The following is a 13896-nucleotide window of genomic DNA, read 5'->3' as shown; positions in this document are numbered from 1 at the left end:
ATCAGCATATTTATAAAGACAAACAGATTATGTTTTTGCCATGTACACGTGTGGCCCCTAGATTCCCTATTAAAGCTGCACTGTCTCAGTCTGGGGACTTTACATAATTTGCAAAGAGTTCCGATGGTGACATCGGGCGGAGGGGGAGGGGGAGGGGCAGGGGCCGGGGCAGGGAAAGGTAATATTTACTTACCTGAACCTGTCCTGTATGGACGCCACTATCTTCTTCTGGCTGGTCCTTTTCTGGTCCCGGTGCTTCAATGCCAGGCTGGTCCTCTTCTGGTCCCGGTGCTTCAACACCAGGAGCCATCATCACTTCTGTAGTCTAGCTCATGCGAGACCACGGAATCCTCCATAGACACAGCTAATATCTCTGCAGCCGTCACTGGTAATAAATGGGAGATTGGCATGTGTAGCTGGTGGTAGCTTCACCGAGTGTCTAGAATTGTCCTTTATAGGAAATACACTGAGACAATGTATACTTAGACTGTCTCAGTATATCTTTTGAGTGAGTTTAAATTTCAGTGAAATTCCAAAATAGTCAGTATGATTCTTTTGAGTATAATGTAAAGATTTTATGTTTATGAAATAGTCATTTTGCAATGACAGGATGGAGCCCGACAGATGATCCCTCCTATACCCTCACACCATTCTTAATGTATTATTAATGGTTAATTGGGGAATTAATACATTTATGGATAGACAACATTAGTGCTAAGCAGCCCTAATGAATTTCGACAAGTGATACTTCCGTAGACATGCTTTACAATAAACCAATCTACCCATACATTTTTTTATTGTTAAATGTAGTTTTTCTGTGTGTGAAACCTTATTACCAGCAATAGGGTAGTGACTTTTATCACTACCTATGAAGATTTCCAAGAAGAAAATATATTTTGTGCAATAATGATTTACTACATTTGAAAAGCCTCACTGAGCAGTTTATTTAATGAAAGTTGTGATAACTAAAGTATGTATCCAATAATAACCTGCCAGTCTTGTAAAATGAGAGGGTGATAGCAAGTGGCAAAGGAAACCCAGACTCTTTGTTGTTGTAAACCTTGGGGATTTTCAACTAATGAGGAACAATCTCAGTAAAACATAGGAGGTGACATTTCATGTAGAATGTTATTGTAAAGGATTAGTAAAGTGACCTATGTTCTTCTGTGGATGGAAATAATTTGTGGTCTCTAAACTCAAAACTTTAATGCTGCAAACTAAACCTTACAGGGTTGTTCACTAGAGTGAGCATTGCCAGGAATTCAAAGTAAATTCAAAGTGAATTTCAAATTTAAAGCGACTCTTTCACCTTATGGGGCCCCCACTCCATGGCATGCAATTATGCCCTTCTTCGCAATATAGTGTCGGAACTAAACTAGAAAGGGCCCTGGTGCAAGGCTTCTTTTTTCGGCCCTGCTATCTCAAGGGTTGTCAAACAGTAGATGCCCTTCTGTCATACAACTCCAACAATGCTTTGACAGCTGGGGCTCTACCATTGTCCCTTGCTTGCAGGGTTGTATTGAGCAATAAGCAGTGTTTGTGTGTTTGATAGTAAGCATGTTTTTATATGGAGCCTGTTTGTGTGAATGTAGGGGTGTGTTTGTATGTGGTGTTGGTGTTTGAATTCAAGCATGCATGAATGTGTATGCAGGGGTGTGTTTGTGACGGATCGACGGGCACCCCGACTGCGTACCTCCGTTGAAGGATGCTCCTAGCGTTTTCTGAGGACTCCAAGCACTGCAGCAGACACCACAACCACCGAACCGGAGAAACATATAAATTCTCTCAAGCATTTGAATGCTGTATACAGCTGAATAGGACAAACCATGCGAAAAGGTTTACACTCCTAGCAGTCAAACTGGAACAGCATACAATAAATCCTACCCCACTTTGAGGGTTAAGCAGCAACTCCACTGTAATGGCCACACACTGGCTTTTATGCAAGGGGACATCCCACAGGGTGGGACACAGTGCAACCAATCATTTACAGGAGAACCGTAAAACACACCCAGCACAAACATACATCCCTCCCCTCTGCCTGTGATATAATTACTGAACACAATGGGTTAATGTAATTTATCACAGGCAGGAAAAATACACTATACATACTATACATACACTGTAACTTTAAAAATATGCATCATATTCACATAAATATGCATACATATTCAGAATCAGCATACTTTAAATATAAACATAACAAAAATTCAGCCAATTCCATCCAGGGGTTAAAAAGTTAAGGGAAAGTCCTATTTGACCAAATGAAGCATGGCTTTTCTGCCCAAAACCAGTTCCACCGAGTCTTCTATCCTGGAGATAATTGGGAAGTAATCCAATTATCTCCAAGGACAGAGGCAAAACTCCATTAGCCACATGGCAGACAAAGGACAATAAAAGACATAAAAATACATACTGTTACATTTATCACATAGAACATACACATTCTACCTATCCCCAGATAGCTTAGATCTGAGCGCACATTATTACCGGATGGTGCTCAGATCACATACATACAGTTAAATCGCCATGGAGCCAAAGTCTTTCATACAGTCTTTCAGTATAAGGCTGGGCTCCATGGCATAGCTATCTGGGGTAGCATGGCTTTAACAGTCCGCAGAAAGGCACGAATAAACCTTTCTGCAGGTAAAACAAAAGTTTAAAATGCAGGACCATAGTCTAAAGGGAGCAGGCGAGCAACCAGGCCTCTCCAGTGGACAGTGGCGAGGTTGGTTCCGCCACAGTGTTTATTTATAATTTTGGTGTTTTTAACACAGAGGTTTGTTTGTATATAGTGTTAACATTTTAATGCAGAGATGTATGCACATGCACACATACACTGCCACACACACTGTGATGCACACACTAATACACATGCAGATATACAGACACACAGATACACAACCTGACACACATTCAGATACAAACAATGACACACACGCACACACACACACACTGACACACTTGCAGATACAAAGATACAAACACTGACTACATATAGTTACACAGATACACACAAGGAGAACACACTGACACACATACACACACATATGCTGATACACAGGCACACAGGTACAAACAGTGACACACATGCAGATACAACGACACACAGATACACACACTGACACATGCAGATACACACACTGACTACATATAGGTATACAGATACACACAATGAGAACATAAAGATACACACACTGACACACATACAAATACACAGATACACATATACCATCACTGACACACATGCAGATACACAGACACATGCAGATACACACTGACTGCATATAGATAAACACATGCACATAATGAGAACATACAGATACACACACTGACACAAATTCAGATACAAAGATACACATGCTGACTACATATATATGCACACAATTAGAACATACAGACACACACACTGATACACATACAGACACACAGATACCCAACCTGTCACACATGCAGATACACAGATACAAACACTGACACACATGCAGATACAAAGACACACATATACACAAACAGATACACACACTATATACACACTGACACATACACACACAGATATATATACACACACTGACAACATACAAATACACAAAGTGACAGCATACAGATACACAGACACATACACACAGACATACTGAAACACATAGACACTGAAATACATACACACAGATACACACACACACAGACACTGACAGACATACACACACACACAGATAGACATACTGACACACACACACACAGACATACTAACACACACACAGCCAGACACAATGAAAGACATACTGACACACAGACAGATACACACACACACACACAGACAAACATACTGACACACATACACAGACATACTGGCACACATACACACAGACAGACAGACTGACACACACAGACATACATACTGAAACACACAGACACTGACAGACATTCACACAGACACACACACAAACATACTGACACACACTCAGCCAGACACACAGACAGACAGACATGCTGACACACATACATACTGACACAGACATGCACACAGACATACTGACACACAGACGCACACACAGATACATATTGACAGATACACTGACAGACATACTGACACACACACACAGACAGGCACACACACTCAGACACACATGCAAAATTTACAATTTGAAAGCCACCCTCCAGTTTCTCACCTTTTGCTGGAGGGTGGCTTCCCTGGAGTGGCTTGGAGTTAAGCTCTGGCTCTCTCCCGGCCTGGCCCCCTCCTACGGAACACCTCATCCTCCTCCCTCCCGCACGGCTCCTATTTCTGTGGGAGGAAGTGATCAGCTGTCACTTCCTCACAGCCGGCTTCCCTAAATGCATGGGCCATAGTGTGCGGGCCTGCTGCCCAGGGCCGTCTTTAATATTGATTGGACCCTGGGCAAAGCATTTGCTTGGGCCCCCTGGTACCCTCTCCCCAGGTGTGCAATCACATCCTCCACCCCAACGCAGTGGCAGACCTAAAGTAGAGAGGTGCAAGAATTGTTTTGAGCCTCCCTATTGCACAGGTGATTGAAAGGTAGTTCCTCATCTGTCGTGCAACTCCAGCAATGCATTGACAGCTGTGGCTCTACCATTTACCAGTGTTTGAAGGTTTGTATTTAGCACTAAGCTGTTTTTATGTGTTTGAATGTAAACAGGTTTTTGTATGGAATATGTTTGTATGTGGTGTTGGCGTACTTGCATGCATGTATTTATGTGTAGTGTTGGTTTTTGAATGCAGGGGTGTGTTTACATATAATTTTGGTGTGTAACACAGACGTGTGTTTGTACGTAGTGTTGGAGTTTGAATGCAGGGGTGTATTTATATGTAGTGTTAGTGTGTGAATGCTGAGATGTATGCACATAGATATATATACACACACACACTGAAACACATGCAGACACAGAGATATACACACTGGCACACATGTAGATATACAGACACATATACACACATGCAGATACACAGACACACACAGATACACCGAAACACACAAAGACAGCATACAGATACGCACTGATACACATACAGACACACAGATATACAGACACATATAGACAGACAAACTGACACATACATACTGACATATGGACACCGACACATACACTGACAGACATACTGACACACACACAGACACATACCGAGACATACTGACATACATTCACAGACACACACAGACATACTGACATACATTCACAGACACACACAGACATACTGGCACACACTGACACACACACAGACAGACATAGTGGCACACACACACAGACATACTGATACCCAGGCATACATACTGGCACACACACAGACAGACCTACTGACGGACACATACACAGATCTACTGACAGGCACACAGACACACTGACACACACACATACATACTGAAACACACACACACACACAGACCTAGTGACAGACACACAGACCTAGTGACAGACACACACACACACACACACACACAGACCTATTGACAGACACAAACTCAGACCTAGTGACAGACAGACTGACACACAGACAGACTGACACACACAGACACACACAGACCTACTGACAGAAATAAACACACACATACTGACATACACATGGGCAAACTGTAAAGCCCCCCCTCCAGTTTCCTACCTTCCCTGGGGTTCAGTGTGCTGCCTCGGGTGGTTGGAAGTTGGGGACTGGCTCTCTTTGCTCAGTCCCCCTCCTTGCTGCCTCCTGGCTCAGCCTACCTCCCGCGCGGCTCATCATCTCTGAGGGAGGAAGTGACTCGTGGACGTCACTTCCTTCCAGGCTGTCGTAATGCAGGAGGCCCGGTCGTGCTGTTAAAGGGCCACAGCATCCGACCGGGCCCCTGCTGAAAAGTGCTCACCAGGTGGCCCTAAGTGTATTGGCCACCCGGTGAGCCCCCTTAGAGTATGGGCCCCGGTGCAGCCGCAATACAAGCACTGCGGGCCCATGGGTGGGGAGGGAATTTTTCTTATGCAGGCAATGGGCGGTGGGGCCACGGGGCAGCTGCTTTGGGCCCCCCAGGAGTAACTGGGCCCGGGGCAGCTGCCCCGTTTGCCCCGCGTTAAAGACGGCCCTGCTGCTGCCCACAATAATTTATTTTGGGATCAGTCATCTCAAAATAAATTGTTGCAGGCAGAGGGCAAATGGGGCAGCTGCCTTGGTCCCCTCAGCAGTAACAGGGCTAGGGCCAGCTGCCCCGTTTGCCCCACATTAAAGACGGCCCTGGTTGTCACGAACGATTGCTGGGGGTTTGAAAAATACTTTTTGTTAATTATTGTGAAGCATAGGAAAATGCATGAAACAAATTAGTATCTATTTTATGAAAGTATTTATCTTATGAAATCTTTTGACTGTGTTTCAGTACAGATTATATATATATATGTATATATATATATATATATATATATATATATATATATATATATATATATATATATATGATATCCTTATTATTTGAAGGGTTGGGGTAACACGGTCGCTTTAAGGCCAAAATTATTAAACTGAATACAGAACTGATTTAATGATTTTTTTTTTTTTTAATTGTCTATTTTGGCCTAGATTATGATATTCAGTTTGAATTCACTTTGAATTTCCAGCAGTTCTCACTTTAGTGAATAACCCTGATAAATTTTATAAGTTCCCAAATTTAGGATATTTAGATATTTGGCTACTTTCAAACAAGGGCATAGCTTCACAATAAGGAATTAGGGATTTGTTAAAAAAAAATATACCTCTTATCTATATAATTATGCTTGTGGATAATGAATTAATGTACTATACCACTTCCTCTAAAATTAAAATCACTAAAGACATGAGCTTGGCATAAGCTATCCATGGTACAGACAGATACGTTTGTTGATGATGATGACATGTACAGGGCTATTCAGCACAGTAAGAATTCAAAGTGGGTTTAAATTTAAGGCCAAAATACTTGAAATGGAAGCATAGCTGACCAGGAGAATTTTTCCAGTTTGGCTATTTTGGCGTTAAAATGGAAACTCAATTTAAATTCTCACTTTGCTGAATAACCCTGTTAGAGTTCCAAATAAATTCGCTCACTAAAAAAAAAAAATCGCCATCAGTAATTTTTAAAGCCGTAAGAAGCCCAAATAAACATGCTTTCAAGCATCACAGATTGATTAATTTACATATTAATTAGATTATATGAATTTCCATGGTGGAAAAATTCATTCTAGTATATATACGTGGACTACTGCACTAGCTTTACAAATCAGAACACATCCATCTCACTAATAAGTTAGGATACCAGTGATGACATCAGTCAGAGGGTGCATCATGTTAAGTATTAATGATAGGACATATCTTTTGCTAGAAGCCCATCACATGATGCTAACACCCAGGAAAATGAATTATAAAAAGGAACAGAGAGTGTAGTTAAATTATATGTAACCCTGCAAGCTAATAATTACATCCAAAGGTAGGTGATTCTGTGGGCAGGAGGAACGGATACATGTGAATTCTGCATTAAATTGTTCGAGCTGTCATGAAGTCAGGACAATTGTAATAAAAGAGGGCACATTTTGTGTGCAATACATTTCATATAACCATCTGTATTCGATTAATTTTACTATTAACATCATTAATTGAAGTGCTACCTGTGGCCACCTGAGTTTCCATATTGTAAATGTTAAATGACCATTACATACCGACATTTTCTTGACTTACTGCAGAAATCAGGTATTTGTTAAATAAGCGTACAGATTACATCATGTTTAAATAAACAGTGAAGAATACTGTGGTATTTTGATATGCACAAAAACTCTTAACAGAAATATATATCTTATGAGCGCATTGCCTAATATGAAGTTTTTTATAAAGTGCGCATACAGTTCAACACAGAGCGTTTTAGGAAACAAAAATCTGAATTACATATTTTTTTTATTTACCTGTGTTATTTGCTCATTTAAATAATCTACACACTGATAAACACTGTCGACAGTTGCTTCTACGAGATATATAATGGCACAGTTGCTAACATTTGAGAAACATTTCCAAGGACTCTGCTACAAGATTTTGACACCATTCACTAGTGCATTTCACTAGTAACAGATTTCACTTTATTTCACTACTTTGTGTCTCAATCTCAATGTCACTTAGCATACATTCTTAAAATCACACGTTTTGTGTCACTCTTTCCCTTTTCCACACTGTTACATTTTGGTGTCAATCTCCCTTTATATCAGTATCTTCCTGTTCTCTACGTAACACTCTCCCTATGTCACTCTCCTCCAGTGTCACTGTCTCCTTCTGCACCTTGTTTGACTCTCCAGGTCACTCTGTCTCTCAATGTCATTTTTCTACTTGTTTAAAATATGCTCTCTCCGAGTTACTCTGTCTCTCAGAGAGAATATCACTTCTACCTTTGCCATCCTCTCCAGGGACGGTTCAACATCTCAGATGCAATAGGCACAGAATTCTTATGCACACCTCTATCCACCCAAACAAATAATTCTGCTAAAAACAATGCCATGTACTTATATGAAATAGACATTGCAGGCCAAATATAAAGCAATGTCCTTGTGGGTGTCTAAATTTGACATTGCAGTCAAAAATAAATTATTTTCTTGCACACATAGAAGACAAGCAAATATGAAAGCATTTCTTCATGCACGTATCAACTGGACATTGCACACATGTATAAAGATTCTGTAACATACCAAAACATTTCCCATGTAATGTAAAATTGGCATGTGTGCATATGTAAAATGAATGTGGAAGTGCATTTGTGCACAGTGTCAATGTTTGTGTTCTTTATCAATTGATAATAAAACAGATGTTTCCCTGGCCATTACCACTACATATAAGACCATCTCAAAATGTAAATATTCAAATCTAATTAATGTATATGAGCAGTTGTTTGTGTATATTGTCAAGTATGTATGTGCAAGTAAGTATGTGTATAATAATAATTTGTGTTTCTATGTGGAGCATATGTGCGTCTATGTAATGTTTGCTTTTTCTGTGTGTAGTGGGATACTTGTAAGGAGAATGCATGTATTTCTATGTTTGGTGTTCCATGCATTGTGTGTGAATGTTTTATGTGGTGTGCATGTATACATAAATTTAAATATGTATCTGTGTAGCATGTGACTGTCTCTGTGTATATGCATTTCTTCAATGAGTGTTTGTGCACAAATAATACTTTAAAGTGACTCTGTCACTTCAAACTTACCTTTTCCCTGGTGTTTCCCCTTTTCTTCCTCTATCAGAATATTTTCTTTTTTTTTAAATTTCTAATCAATTTCTCTTCAAAACATAAGGCAAAGTAACCACCTGCATGGGCCAGGGACCAGCATGAGAGGCCCTTCGCTCACACCTGCTGGTGGCACTTACCCATCGTGACATGAAGACGCCGATTGCAGACTCCAGAATCAGGTCCTGTATGTGGTTTGACGAGAGATGTATGAGGCGGCTAGGTGGGACTGTGCTCCGGCCCAGGGCTGGTGGGGAGAAGTTAAGTGGGCCACCTTCATGGATAATTGGACATTTTCTGTCGGGCATAGGCTGAACTAGAAGTTTAGATACAACAGTTTAGCAGTTACTGTGAGTCAGGCTTTCTTACTCATTGTCTTACCCGGTGGTATTTGTTTCTTATGTTTTTATGTGTTTTAGTTTCTACCCAGTAGCATAATAGCATGTTGTTTTTTGCCATTTGACATTAACAAGGTGTAACCTTGACCAGCAGCTACATATGTTGTGGCCTAATGTTAATAATCATACTTACCTAGCGTGCTCCTCATCTCAAATGCGATATATGTGCAAATTGCCTGAACGTTTTACTGCTTATCCACACTCCCGTGCGAATATATATGTCTATCAGAAGCTAGTTATAACTTTAAAGAATGCTATTATTATCCTACTTTGACTACCAAAAATATCAGCTTACATAACCTTTTATTACTACTCGTACCTACTCATCTTCTGGCATGACTTGCATTGTCCTTATTTAAAAATTGTGCAGTTCAATCCTATTTCATGATACTGTATGCTTTGATTTTCCTGTTACTGCTATCGTGGCACTGGAGGCCTGTTTGTAACCCATTTTACACAACAAAAAAAAAGAATATAAAAAAAAACCATAAAACATAAGGCAAAGTAGAGACTACTATGTCTCGTGTATTTTTCCTACACTTGATGATCTTGAAAAAGGTTGGAACTTAAGACAAGCTACACCCTTTATTTTCTTAAGCTCCACCTTTTAATCGAAATGGAACATACTGTAATTTTTTTCAACTCTCCTAACAATGCTACCACTGATATACAGTGGAATGTTCCAGCAAGTGAATTCAACCTGAGGATAAGAATTGAATGGGGCTGGGGAATGGACTGTTCTGAGAAATTCCGGACAGTTTGTTGCAAGTATTAGAATTATATATGAACAATGCATTAATTTGTTTCAGGGACAGAGTTCCATTATTCCTAAAATGTTTAAGTAAAAATGTTTCAGTACAATTATTTAAATAAAAAAGTAACAGATAGAAACCCATGTTTTAGAATGCATTGGAAATGTACATCATTTTTCATGAGATGTAGTGGGATTGATGGGGAGAGCATCAGGATTTGTAGCAAGATAAATCTACCTGATTTGACTGTCAGTACCTAATTCATTATTCTCCCATGATTTCCAACCATCATTTAAATAGAAACCGTCAGAAAACTGATCAAGGGAATGAATCACACTGAATAGAAGATTGTTGAAGGGTAACCCTGCTTTAAAACATGCTGCCAAAAAAGTGCTTTGTTTAATCAACAGAACACAAAAAAAGCATATATGCTATATAACTGTTTTAACCAGTTTTATAGACTTTTTTTTAAAACTGTATATCGCGTTTATGATATTAGATTACAGAAATACCATTATGTAAATTAGTGTTTAAATGATAAATTATTATAATTTCACAATAGTAAATTATGGATTGCACTTTATTTTTTAACAATGTTATTTTCTTTATATCAATCTCATGCAAGGCTGACTAGTAACATGTTATACACTAAAGCATGGGTGTCCTCGCGCTGCCAGGCAGATAGGTAGGCATGACCGCTGACCCATGTAAATCTCCCTTTATTGAACTTTTGAACCAGCATTAACTTCCAACTGTCAGCTGATGGGGGTGATTCTTCCACCAGACAGATATCACTTTCTGTTCCGAGAGTCCAAAGCAGGCTGCGACTCCCCAATCTGAATTGGCACTTGCCTTCATATGCGCTAGCCAGGTATTCCGCTGTGACAAAAATAAAACAGAGACAACAAGACACAGAAGACCACCACAGCCACCACCAACCATTAACAACGCACATTGCAATATCACCGGGAGGGTGGGCGGGAAAGAGCTCCTGTCAATTACACTCCTTCCTTCTAAGTGGTAAGCGCCCACCCCCCAGGCTCCTTATATCTGTACCCATTTTGCAACATTGTTTCCCCTTGATCCAGCCCCCATCCCTGGGCAGCAGTCATGCTTCCCTTCCTTGGCAGTCCAGGGAATCTCTTGACTGCTGACCCATGTAAACATCCAGTTGCCCAATAAATACACAGCACCTATATAGTGGATAAGGGCAAGAGCCACAGCTTTATTGAACTTTTGAACCAGCATTAACTTCCAACTGTCAGCTGATGGGGGTGATTCTTTCACCAGACAGATATGACTTTCTAAGAAAGTGGAGGATGGAATGTTTCAGTGCTTGTAATATGTCTCTTCTTTCTTGGCAGAATGGTAGGTATAGAAGGTAGTGTCAGGAATCAGCACCTATAGTAGTCTTCTCAGGCTCTGTGAAATATAGGGAAAAGGGAGAAGACACGGATATAGTGTAGTTTGTTGGATTGCTTGATAGTGATAAATAAAGAAAAATATTGCAGTTACAATTTTCTGGAGCTTATATTCAGCTCCAGATATATGCGCCTGGATGGTACAATCCCCTATCTAAGGATATGATGATGGTCCTGGTATACTCTCAGTGGCTTCTTTGGGGTCAGGGTGTTCTGGTGAAAGTGCCACAAACCGGTATCCTCAGTGTATAGGAGGAGAAATAAAAACACAATATAGTGCTCTCTGTATAGTGTGGAATAAAACTAGGATAAAAAGTAGAGGTATACTCACAAGCGGGGAGCAAAGGGAATATTGGTCAACATAGGAAGCATAGGTGGAATAATCCCCACCAATGATATCACTTGCGAGTCCTCAGGTTCTTAATGATGAAATTGTGATGTTAAAAAGGATAGGCTGGAAGGCTCCAAAATAGCTAAAATTCGCTATCTTTATTGGAGATTAATAAACTAAAACAATATAGCAAAAAAACTGTATATAAACACTAACGCGTTTCACCTGTTAGCAAGGCTTTTTCAAAGTGTTACAGCATACAAGGCCTTTCCTGTTTGGCTATTTAAACAGGAGCAAATCAGCCTTGAGCTTCCTGGTTACCCGTATAAAATGATACTGTTCCCGTATTCCCACTGTCGCCAAGGATAGCCGGTGACAGGAAGCTCGACCCATGGGTAGGACCTGACATGCAAGTGCCAGGTGACCCAGCAAAACCTGAAGTTGCCTCAACTGAACTTACTCCGCCCCTTTTACCAGATCCACCCACCGATCCAGGACAGAGACCTTGTCGTCCGGCAATCGAAAGATGATGTTGGCTGAATCAATCTCTACCCCCAGGAATGAAAGCACCTCTGCCGCGCTTTCAGTCTTCTGTTCCGCTACTGGAACACCAAATTCTGCCGCTACTTCCCGAAAAACCCGTAGCAGGTCCCCGCAGACCCTGGCCCCCCTGCTCTCCCACAAACAAAAAATCATCTTAATAATGTGTCACGGATCCGTAACCCGAAACCCTAACCACCACCTACTCCAGAAACGAGGCAAAGGACTCGGAATAGGAACAGGAAATGGCACACCCTATAGGAAGACATATGTCGTAGTAGAACCTTCCCTCAAAATGGCAACCCAGGAGGTGATAGCACTCCGGGTGCACTGGCAACAAGCAAAAAGCTGATTCAATGTCCGACTTGGCCAACCAGGGCCCCGCCCCTGCTTCCCCAACCAATTCCAGTGCCCTGTCGAATTACGCGTACCGCACCTGGCTGAACTCCTTGCCAATGCCGTTATATTGTGCCTTCCACAATATATCTAAAGTCTATTGATTAGAAAGTAGAGTCAGTAATGATACTTCCTCCTCCTGTCCTAGATAGATATCTTAAGATCTATCTGCACAAAGATCCCACCCTAGGATATTGCTGGAAACAAGACTGAGGGTGGGAGGGGTAGGAGGGGTTACTTATACCTTCTGTTTCAATTAGGTTCCTGTTTAATTAGTGATGGGGACAAGCTACCCATTGTTGTGCTGCCATTACCTATGACCAGGAAAGAAAATTAAGATAAGTAGGAATAAAATATGTGTGTGTGTGTGTGTGTATACAAATGAAATTAGTATCTTGTAATACCCTTTTTATTATACTAACAGTATTTGGAATGACAAGCGTATGGGAGATCTTCCCAAATGCTTTAGACTTGAGAAAAGCAGGATCTCCTGAAAGCTTGTCATTGCAAAATTCTGTTAGTCCAATAAAAGAGGTATTACAAGATACTAATTTAATCTGTTATTTACACAAATATATGTAAAAGATGATAATGAACATTACAGTAATAATAATCTGATGGGATTTTAAAATAGAAAATCAAGTAATTTATTTAACAATTACAAGCTAGCTGTAGAAAAATACAGAGATATTCATTTAAAGACAGAAAAGACCTTGATCAATTGAACTTTTTTTCCTAACATACGGGACTGTTGCCATGCAACCTGTGTATTATATTAGGTTATACACTATGCAAATACAATCTATTATCATTTAATCTCAGTCATATGACACAATAAACTGCCTTGTACAG

The sequence above is a fragment of the Pelobates fuscus genome, chromosome 7 (assembly GCF_036172605.1).
Source record: "Pelobates fuscus isolate aPelFus1 chromosome 7, aPelFus1.pri, whole genome shotgun sequence".
Classification (NCBI taxonomy): Eukaryota; Metazoa; Chordata; class Amphibia; order Anura; family Pelobatidae; genus Pelobates; species Pelobates fuscus.
Note: the sequence above shows the minus strand (reverse complement) of the source record.